Source organism: Neolamprologus multifasciatus, chromosome 10 (genome assembly GCF_963576455.1).
Source record: "Neolamprologus multifasciatus chromosome 10, fNeoMul1.2, whole genome shotgun sequence".
NCBI classification, from domain to species: domain Eukaryota; kingdom Metazoa; phylum Chordata; class Actinopteri; order Cichliformes; family Cichlidae; genus Neolamprologus; species Neolamprologus multifasciatus.
In genome coordinates, this window is record NC_140448.1 from 22,231,068 (window position 1) to 22,242,937 (window position 11,870).

At 39.4% G+C, this 11,870-nt stretch overlaps 1 pseudogene across 1 annotated transcript; it reads left to right on the forward strand.

The window, feature by feature from the left end:
- Positions 1-5,223: 5,223 nt before the first annotated feature.
- On the forward strand, positions 5,224-11,840 carry LOC146510223 (uncharacterized; annotated as a pseudogene). The gene is made up of 5 exons (XR_014876504.1): positions 5,224-5,344; positions 7,410-8,144; positions 8,520-8,912; positions 9,471-9,587; positions 10,096-11,840. The product of XR_014876504.1 is annotated as an uncharacterized LOC146510223 (transcript).
- Positions 11,841-11,870: the final 30 nt, after the last annotated feature.

Genomic DNA, 11,870 nt, shown 5'->3' on the forward strand with positions numbered 1-11,870 from the left:
CGACACACTGTCCGTCACACCCATCACACCGTGCTGCCTGCGGGGTTTGACTGGCAGCGCGGTTTAAGGGAGAACAGACGCTTTTTGAGGAAAACAATTTTCTAGTGCTTGTGTTCACAATCTACATACAACATACAACTTTGACTCGTGCTTCGCTCGAGGCATGTTGGCATATGACAGGAGGGGCAAACAGTTGCTACCTTCCTGTCTTAGTTCCCATAGCAAAGGTAACACCTTTTTCAAGTAGGTGTTGGACAGTCACATCAGCCGGTGGGGTTTTCCTCACTCTTGGAAGTCTCATTGTTGCTCAGTTTGGGGCTTTCACTGTAGTATAAGCTCTCTCTTTTACGTGTAGCATAAGGACCGCCACTGGGTACAGGGCATTGAAGATGGTAACAGTGGGTGGATTACATTCTTAAACATAGTTACAGTGCTTTCAGAAAGACATCTACTGTGATAAAGTCTACTCTCCACTGCTGTGTAATCAATTATTGTAAATGTAAATGTTATGAGGAAATGATCAGACAGGAGAGGGTTTTCAGGAAACACTGTTAAATGTTCAGTTTCTATGCCATATGTTAAAACAAGATCTAGAGTGTGATTAAAGTGGTGGGTGGGTTCTTTTACATTTTGAGAGAAGCCAATTGAGTCTAATAACAGATTAAATGCCATGTTGAGGCTGTCATTTTTAGCTTCTACATGGATGTTAAAATCACCCACAATAATTATTTTATCTGAGCTGAGCACTAAATCAGATAAAAAGTCTGAGAAATCAGACAGAAACTCTGTGCAAGGCCCAGGTGGACGATAGATGATAACAAGTAAGACTGGTTTCTGAGTTTTACAGCTGGGGTGGACAAGGCTCAGCATCAGGCTTTCAAATGAATTAGAAGTCTGTCTTGGTCTTTGGTTGATTAATAGGCTGGTGAGAAAAATTACTGCCACTGATGCTGCCGCTGATACTGTATTGTTCTTTCTTTGTGATTGTTTATGTTTAAGTTGTTTGTTGCTGGTTTTTAGTTTGTTTTTTGTCTTTTTGGGAGCTGACACAGTTTCTATTGAGGTGGGTTTTTGGGGGGGTAGCAGGAGGAGAGAAGCTGCAGAGAGGCGTGTAAGACTGCAACTCTACTTCCTGGTCCCAACTCTGGATAGTCATATTTTGGGGGGTTTAATAAATTTGTCCATATTTCTAGAATTGAGAGCTGCTCCATCCAAAGTGGGATGGATGCCGTCTCTCCTAACAAGACCAGGTTTCCTCCAGAGGGTTTGCCAATTATCTATGAAGCCCACATCGTTTCTGGGACACCACTCAGACAGCCAGTAATTTAAGGAGAACATGCAGCTAAACATGTCACTCCTGGTCTGATTGGGGAAGGGACCAGAGAAAACTACAGAGTCCGACATTGTTTTGGCAAAGTTGCACACCGATTCAATATTGATTTTAGTGACCTCCGATTGGCGTAACCGGGTGTCATTACTGCAATTATAATTGAATTATAATTTTACTAAATTTACGTTTACCCTTAGCCAGTAGTTTTAAATTTCCCTCAATGTCGCCTGCTCTGGCCCCTGGAAGACAATTGACTATGGTTGCCGGTGTCTCTAGCTTCACATGTCTGAGAACAGAATCACCAATTACCAGAGTTTCACTCACTCTGGTGTGTCGCCGAGTGGGGAAAAACGGTTAGACACATGAACAGGTTGGTGGTGTACCTGGGGCTTCTGTTTAAGACTATTCTTCCTCCTCACAGTCACCCAGCCGCCCTCTTTCCCCAACTGCTTGGGGTCTGCCAGGGAACAGCTAGCGGGGCCTACGTTATCTTCGGCTTCACTGCGTATAGGGGCCTGGCTAGCTACGGGTGAATGAAGGGTGCAAAGCAGAGTCTCCAATTCAGTAATCCTGGCCTCCAGAGCTGCAAATATCCTACATTTGTTACAAGTATCATTACTACTAAAGGAGGCCGAGGAGTAACTAAACATCTGACACAATGAGCAGAAAAGTGCAGGAGGGACAGGTGAAGAGGCCATGGTGCTAGCGAGTCAGCTACGATCTAAGCTAGGCTAGCGAAACAATAAAGACACAATGAGTGAATACTTTGGCTATAAATTAGGGAGTGACTACGATGACCTGGATGACTTAGTACCTTCACAGACACAGAGTTGAAAATGATAAACTAACTGTGAAATATTTATTTTGAAGCTTTACATTTGCTGTGCTTGTGATTTCACTCACTGAAGAACAAAATAGTTGTATGGATGCATTCACCCCACACATTTCCCTCACTGGGTCTACTGACTGCAGGTGGGAAGCAGAGACGGAGCCAGACATTTGAAACACCCGGGGCTTAGCCCTAAAGGGTAGTATGCATGTGGGATTTTTTTTTTTTTTTTTTGGGGGGGGGGCTGTAGAAATGACTGAAAGATTAATAGGCTCTGTTTTGAGTTTTGTTCAAAAAAGAATGACTTCATATAGGAAAAACATATATCACATATGCAGGACACCTTAAGCTAGGTTTTTAATTAAGCAGCAAGGCAGAACAAAATCAGGGCTGTATCAAGACACAGGGACTAAACCCCAATTCAACCAGACCAAGAACTGATCCGGAATTAAAACAGGACTACAACAGTTCAAAATCAGGACTACTTAGGACTTAACCAAGACAGAACAAGAATCAGAACTAGATGATAGTAGCACTAAAAATCATCATAGACCTGCACTACACTTATTTTTTAATTCTACCAAAGAACACTATTTAGATTGAGAAAAGTTTATATAATTATTTAGCCTTGTTGTGCAAACAAGCCTGCATAACTTAATAAATATAGAATTTGAAAAATAACAAACCTAAAAAGAAACACTAGGTACGTGAAACATGAGTACCTATGATACGGTGATACTTTTGGTAAACAACCATTTGACTAACATGTGTGTCTCACCTGCTCTTGTTCCATCTCTGTGCTGTCCTCATTCTCTCTCTCCCTCTTTGTTCCTCTCTCTCCCTCTTTGTGCTGACAATCAAGCCAAACACCAACACCACTTTCAGCTTGTTGTGTTTGTGGATATATGACTGACTTTAATTATCCATAAAATCATCAGATTCTCTGTAAGATTAAGGTCGACTATATATATATATTTAGAAGTAGAGGCTTTAAAACCAAGTTAATGCTGAAAGTACAAACATTACTAGTGTCACATAACTTTGCCGACATGTTGCCAAATGCAATGTTTTAATGTTCTTCATTATTAAACATTCGCACATGAATAAGTGACGTCATATTCAGTACTTACTTTTGACAGTTCACTTTTCGGCCGCTCCCTTCTGCCGTATTTTGCTGCAAAATTATCCACACCCACCGCCGCGCTATGACTTGTGGGATATATGGGACCACGAAGCGTGCACCGGACAACGCTTGATATTTGGGGAAATCGACAGCGCATTTGGAGTATGCATTTGAAGTACACTTTGAATTGGGACAGCCATCGTCGCGTGGCGGTGACATAACCGCACTTAAAATGCGTACTTCAAGCGTGCAGACCCTGAAATGGGACACAGCTTTAGACTGCTGGGGGCTTAGAGTTTCTTCTTCATTCATCTGTTTTTCACTTAGTGAATATTTTTTAACTCTTTTTTTATAGTTTGTCCTTTCTCCAGTCTCCCTCTGCTCTGTTCTTTCTCCCCTCATCCCCAACCCCGCGTGCCAAATGGCTACCCCTCCCTGAATCTGCTTCTTGATTTCTTCCTGTTAAAAGGGAGTTTTTCCTTCCCACTGTCACCAAGTGCTTCAACATCTGAGCGGTATGGACTTATATTTAGGGTTTCTCTCTAACATATTGAGATCTTTAACCTATTATATAAAAAGGTAACAGTTTAGGTGACAGCTGGTTTTACTTGTCACTATATAAATAAAATTGAATTAAATGAACTGACATTTTGCAAAAGTTCACAGTTGGGGTGCTTCAGTGTCATCTTTCTGCCTTTGCATCATTTTCAGATCCTTGGTATTGAGTATTAGCGCAGTTTAAAGAGTAAGACAACTTATCTCGATCAGAACCAACACATGATAATTCATGATAAATAATTATAATGCATAACAAATAATTCTGCCCTGCCTTAAACAGTGAATTAATTTTAAGTAGTCAAAGTTCTGAGAAAACCTTGAGTGTTGCCCAAGCTTTTCTTCTGTTTGCAGGAGTAATTTTCTCTACAATAAATAAATACATAAATAATGTGAAGATGCCTGTTAAAGTTCAAGGGCATGTCTATATCTTTACATTACTTTATTTATTAGTCAAACCAATAAAATAAGCAGAAAATTAAATGCATATTATTCTCAGTGTGACATTTGGACTTTTTTGTGTTATAGAGAGCCGTGTGGTACGAAAAATAATGTTATAAATAGTGCCACCTAAAGGTCCATCTAAGAATTGTGCGTGATTGCCTGTTGTTATGCACAATTCTTAGGTCCGTTAGGCTGGACGTCAATTTTCTTATACAGAAAAACAAGACATTTAATGCTAAACTAAATTAATCTGATAAATATCGCTAGACTCTTCAGCTGACTGAATCAATTTTTGACATTTGTTTGAGTCAAAACAGTTTTAAATGTCTTCTCTGAGTTCAAGATCCAAGTAAAGCGTAAAAAACTGTTGTTTTTTCTGCATTTATTTGTTTACCGTACTATGAGTTAAGATATATGAGGCTATATAAAATAATAAATAAATAAATAACCTCATGAGAACCAATTTATTCATTTATATCCTCTGTAATGGACATTTGTTTTTTTTGTCTTTATCTTTCGACTTATTTGAGCTACCCTATAAGTCATACATACTAAATAGAGGAAAATAGAGGAAATCCCGGGATTTCCATTGGTATCTGATTTTGTGTCTTTTAGCTCCAAAGAGGAAGGAAATAACAAAAGAAAAGGTTTAATTGAGAAGATTATTTTTTCCTTTGTTCTCAGGAGGATGAATAATATGTTGAAATGTTCAGTACCCCAGGCTTTGTTTTGTACGGAGCCCCGCAGGGGACATGGGAGAAAAAAAAATTAAGACGGACTTTTGCGAGATCTCGCAAAACTTTTGCGAGATCTCGCAAAACAAACTCGGGATCTCGCAAAACTTTTGCGAGATCTCGCAAAACAAACTCGGGGGGAAAAAAAAACAAAAAAAAAAAAAAAAAAACTCGGGATCTCGCAAAAGATCCCGCTCCTTTTGATAGCGTTTCAGTTGAAGGGTGAGTACGGAGCCCCCGTAGGTGCAGACATGGAGGAGGATTTAGAACATTTCTTGCGGTCAAGAGAGGTCCCACACGACGACATCATGCACATGCAACAAGACAAAGTACGTATAAACAACAAAGCATTAAACACCGCGATTCAAAAGGCGAGAAACTTGTTGAAAAACCTAGGTCGTATATGCAGGCCTTTAATGTTAATTCTTGTAAATATGTTCAGGTTCATTAAACATAACTGTTAAGTGCACATATGTTTTGAAATTTCAAATCGTGTCCAAATTCATGGGCTGCATCCTCCCGAGGACTCGGGCTTCGTGGTCTACGTGGGGCGGGTCCTCAGAAGTAGGCCGGAAGTAAACGGCTGGGGAAATTGGACGGTCTAGCCTTCTGATTAGCGTCACCACTGCGTTGGTGGAGTTTATTAAACTCGTCCGTCTGCTCCTTTCTATCTAATGCTGGGCTCACACTGTGCGATTTTTACAGTCGCGCGATTCAGCTCCTGCTCAAACTGTACATTGACTCGCAGGGGTTAGAAGTTCGTAGGTCACGATGCAGGGTCTCACACTATACGACCCGATGCTCTGATGCGACCCGAGTGCTCACACTGTGCGTCCATAAAATGAAGGTTATAACAGAAATTCTGTCGCTTGCTCTCCCTCTCTGTCTTTCACTCACACAGACACGCACACCACCGCCATCAACTTTGCTAAATTGCTACAAACAGATTTGAAATCCTCACGACCAAGCGATTGATGATCGGGAGCTGGTCGTGAGGTGTTAATCGCTTCTCGTTACCCCAGGTATACTATACGATGCACGACGAAGGCCAAAATCGGGCCATCGCAAAAACAGTCGCACGACTCAAAAATCGGCTCAAAATGGGCCAAAAATCGCACAGTGTGAGCCCAGCATAAGCGGTGTAAAAACCAAGGAGGAACCCACCCAGGGGATTAATAAAGTTTTATTTTATCTAATTTAATCTAATAACTTTAATCTCAGCCAAACCGGTTTACTCACGAACAAATAAAACACTGAAAAAAGCCAAACATTAACATTTTTAGGTTGTCTAAGTGTTTTATATATTACGTTTAGCCTGAGTAGCAAAAGTCCGAGGTGAGCTGAAAATGATGTGCCGGGAGTTGTGCCGTTCTCGGCGGCTTTAGTGACCGTTGAGCTCTAGGCTGGCTATCGAGCTGGTGGGTAACAGACATCAACGAAAACGTCGAAGCACTTGCAAATATGTATATATCTTGATAAACCGAGCAGATATTTCAAGTTTACACACCCACGTTCTCGCCTGAAATATGTTAAAAGTTCATTTTGTGACCCAGAAAGATTAATAACAGTCATTTTAAAACTTATTAGCGGCTGCCATTACCGGAAACTGAGTTTGGCTGGGCCGCACTTTGAATTCTGGGATATGGTGGGCCACGAAGCACACCCCCGACCCATCCTTCAAATTCGGTGAAAAGTGAATGTATGTAATTCTTTGTATTACACCCCCTGGTATATGTTAATTTTGTTCTGGTTGTATACATGTTCTGTATACTGTTTCTTAATAAAGTTTAATAATTAAAAAAAAAAAATTCGGTGAAAAGGAGGACGCATTTGTCCGCTGCATTCGGAGGAGTCTACGAATTTAAAATAGAATCTTTGTCGAGATTGCCATAATTGTTGTACATTTCTGTGCAAATAAAAAAAAAACTAGTAAGGATTTTGGATAGCCTTCGGCGCATCGCTGTGACGTAATCGGTCTACAAAAGCGTCCTCAGGAGGATGCAGCCCATGAATTTGGACAATGTGATAAATAAAGTTAAAAGAAAAAGAGGTTGCAGCCCATGAATTTGGATGTTGTTATCTGGCTGTGCCATTACCATGGTAACATGGACACCATAGCACAAAATACTTGGTGGAACTTACCTTACTTATACCTTACTAGCAAAATATTTTTTAGTAACGTAGTATATAAATATCTACTACTATTACTATACTAATACTAACAGAGCAACAGTAAGGTAATAAGACACAAGTTGTCAGAGTAACTTTTGATAATGATCATGAACAGTGATTAAGAACTCTATTTCTAATACAGTTAGTATTCCATGTGTGCTAGTGTGGCTTCCTAGAATAAAAGTATATTAATAGCATTTCTCTAATGTTTTATGTCTGCAGGTGGATAAGGCAGTGCTGTCCGTCATGACTGATGTACAAATGGCAAAATACATAAGGACATATGGTGACAGAGTAGCTGTCCAGTCCTTCTGTCAACAAACTAAGTACAGCACAGATAAAGAGACTCTTCTGCAGAACCTAAGAGATAAAATTGCGGCACGGAAAGTAAGATCAAAAACCAAAGGAGTGCTGTGTGGTTCATCAGGTGTGTTCCACAAGCAAGGTGAAGGGATGGCAAGACAGAGAAATACTGCAGGAGAGAAGACCTGCAGAAAAATAGAAATCGGATGGCTTCATTTAAGCAGTAATGAATACCGTCAAGTGAGAACCAGAAATGGTGAAGGAACAAGACATGCAACTGTGGAAAAAACTACAACTGTAGCTAAGATTTTGGAAATGGGAAAGGACCTGTTTTTTCCAGATGGGTACTCGCCAAAAGGGAGAGTTGAAGACTTTGTCATTGATGTCTGTGATTTTAAAAGAAATCCGATTGCTTTAGATGACACTGTTGGCAAACTTTATGAACAAACCAAATTGAAGCTCATGAGATTTTACATTTGCACAAAAGATGAAACACCATCAACAGTTCAGTCCTCATCTGAAGAGGATTTTTCTGTCAGCATAACTGAAGAAGATTCACCGGTGACATTACTTGGATTTGACAGTGAGACAGATGATTTTGTCCCAGATCTACTTGACCATGGGGATTCATCTGACAGTGACACTGGCAAACAGGTTTGTTAAAATAAGAAAGTTATTATTACAAATAATGATCACTTTAAAGTTACTGTATTTTGTTGTGTTTATTAGTGCTTGGTGGTAACATGCGACATGTTCTAATTTTGTTGTACTATTGTACTAGGTATGACTGTGCAACGGCAATAAAGAGTTGTCTTATTCAAGTGCTTTATGTACATCTACGAATATTTGCACTTCTGTAGGATGAAATTATTCAAGGAATTTGTTGTTGACTTGTGTGGTAAGGTACATTTAATACATCTGTGAAAGACTTACAGCTTTGTATTCATTAACATGTACTAAATGACTGGCTGCTGAAAAAATAATTGAGTTATTTTCGTTTGTTTCTTGTGTTTGTTTTCTGGTTCACAGATTCACAATTTCCAGATGGGACACAATCCAAAAAAACTGAAATCACTCTGCGAGGCAGTGACAACACAAAGTCCAGGAAAATCACATCATAGGCATTCAACCCCAACAGACATTAAAAACACTGTTGTGGGACAGCAGCAGCAGACTGACTCAAGTGATCATGATTTCCCTGACCACTGCTCTGAAATTATTGATCTGACCAGTATAGTTCCTAACAAATCCTTCAAACTAGAGTCCCGGGAGAAACTTCCAGAAGATTTGGAATTTTGTTTTCCAGACACAGACGAAGTGGATACGGTTCTATGGAATCCTGAAGAGGATCTTGTCAGAGCAGATGGTGATGACACAGTCGTGATAACCCTGAATTATGTCAACAGTGAGGATCTCAGACAGGTAAGACCATGGACAGTTGTGGTTGATATGGTTTATGTAAGTGTTACAAAATATGGAAATTTATTAATAATCAAATTCAATAACTTGCATAGTTCTGATTTTAAAAAAGCTGATCATGCATTCCTGCTTGGACAAAATTTAAGCATGTATGTTATTTTCTGTAATATTATTCTTTTGGATCTTAAAAGAAATAACCTACAGTACTGTGAAACACTTGCTCAATTTCTATTAATCAGAATTCATCTCTTGTTTGTTTAAAACTTGATTTTGTTGCAGCAATAATACAACATTTTAAGTAGTAAGAAGTACATCAAGATCTGATAAAAACCTGTGGAATTCCACTGTAATATGTCTTTTTACTCTTGTAAGTGAGACATGTAGGCTGAAAATAAAGAGGTGTATCTTTTTTCTATTTCTTAAGACCTATTGACATATTTTGCAGACTTTTTAAGAACATTCATGATTTAGAATAGGCCAAGGTAGAAGATTGAAGAAGAGTCTTCTAATCTTGAAGGGTTAAGGTGTCTGTTGTCAGTTAATGCAATACTTCCTTCTCAGAATGCCGACACAAATGGATTACCTATGGATGGTTTCCTGCTACCATTGTCTTCAACTAATGGCTTGCCCACACCCCATATGCAGTCAATACAGGAGGAAGCACCCCAGATTACACAGGTAAGATGGATCAATTCGGGCAACCATAAACACCTATCTTTACATACTGTAGAGATGCCAAAATTTCATGCTATTTTCTGAGGATATGGCAGTTTGTGGGTCCATTTGAATTAAAAGGATATTGTCAGTTGAGAGACAATTCCAGTGTTTAACATTAAGATAAGATTAAACAGGAAATTTAGTCTTGAAATTAAATTATTTACATAACACAGCAGTGAGACATTGTTTTGGTGTCACTATTGTGTTCTCTACCTTTTTTGCACAGAAGTGAGTCTTCTCATACATGTAAAGAACACTTGTATAATTTTCTGTGAGGCATACGAGGACATCCATCAGGCCAAAATGTGAATGTTATACATAAATTGTCAGTGCAACCATGGTTTGGGAATGTACAGCCCACTAAAATTAGACAAATAAATTTCAAACTTTTTCAGAACATTGATATTGTGTAATCTGTACAATTCATTTGCATTTCTTATGGAATGTGCATGTTTTGTCTTTTACTCAGGACCATGGACTGAATTTCATTGCACAAGGTTTGCCTTTAGATTCAAGCAACCAACTTTCCCCATCAAATTCAGGAGACCCACAGAGCCCCCTACATGTATCAATTCGCAGGATAAAAGTTGTTGATGATCTTTTGGCTGTATTTATGGACAGTAGCATTCTGAATGAGACTTTAAAGATGAACTTTGTAAATGAAAATGCTGTTGATGATGCTGGGGTGTCAAGGGAGGTTTACACTGCATTTTGGGAGCAATTTTTGGAACAGTGTGAAGGTGAAAATGAACGAGTTCCAAGGCTGAGACCAGACTTTAGTGAGGCTGAATGGCCAGCAGTTGGGCAGATATGGGTGAAAGGCTTACTAGACCATGGTGTCTTTCCAGTGAGGCTGTCAAAGGCTTTCATTTTAGCTTGCATCCACGGAATGGACTCAGTTGATGTAGACATTCTGATTGCATCGTTTCTCAACTATCTCCCTCCTGTTGAGAGATCAGCTGTTGAGAAGGCTCTCCAAGGCACAATGGATGAAAATGATGAAGAGGACCTGCTTGACCTTTTTACAAGGATGGGTTCCCACTTCCTGCCACCTAAGAACAACATGCAGCCTGCCATTGAAACAATGGCTCATAAGGCCATTCTCCAAGAGCCAAAGTATATAATGGATTGCTTCTCCACACCCATGGCACATCTGCAGCTGAAACTGGCAGACAAGGAAAGTGTGTTATCTCTGTATGAGACAAAGAAGGCCACAGGCAAAAGACTAGTGCAGCTATTTGAAACAACAAAATTGATGCTGTCTCACGGAGAACAGACAACCTTTAACCATCTTCAGCGTTATGTTAAAAAACGCTGATGAAACCAAAGCTGAAAAAATCCTGCGCTTCTGCACAGGATCTTCTGTGATATGTGTTGACAAAATTTTGGTGTGCTTTAATGCTGAAAGTGGGCTCAACAGAAGGCCTGTTGCTCACACCTGTGGAGCTACCCTTGAAGTGCCATGCACTTACAGTTCTTATCCTGAATTTCGCACAGAGTTCGACAATGTCCTTTCCAGCAATTACTTTGAAATGGACATCATTTGAACTTGATGAGTGTACTAATGGTTACAGCTGTAATTGTTATATGTATGATTATCCTTGAGTTCATAAATTCTGTCTTGTTTCATTTGTCATTGAAGCATTTGATATATTCAGCTGTATAATAAGCAGTCACAAATTTAATTTTCTGATGGTTTAGTTGTATGTTAGCTCAGATTTCACAAGGACTCTTTATTGTTTAAAATTCTTTGAAAATGACCGCATCTTTAACTTCTGTTGAAAACAAGGTTTGTGTTTAGCGTTAGAGTGACAGATCACATCAAAATCTGCTGTACACATTGTCATTGTTTCCTTTTACTCCTGCCATCAGCCAGAATAAAGGCTCGCTTTTGTTTTAAGTTCAGTGTCCTCTCTCTCTCCTTGTCTGCTTTTGGGTACATTCTCTCAACACACCTGCATACCCCGCAGTGACACACATTGGCTTGCTGTTTATCCATCTAGAATGTTTTGTCGTGAGTTGCCTAGTTTTGGGAGATATTAGCTGTAGAGATCTCTTCCTTGTTGAAAAACTACATGAAGCTACATAAGGTCTACATAAAGACATTGCTACTAAGCATTAAGTACCATGTGAAACGAGAAGGGTAGGCTTGTACAGTCAATATCTCTAAAATTGGGCAACTCACACTAAAACAATGTGGATTAACGAATACTACAGCTAGCGAACAGAAAAATGTGTAAATTT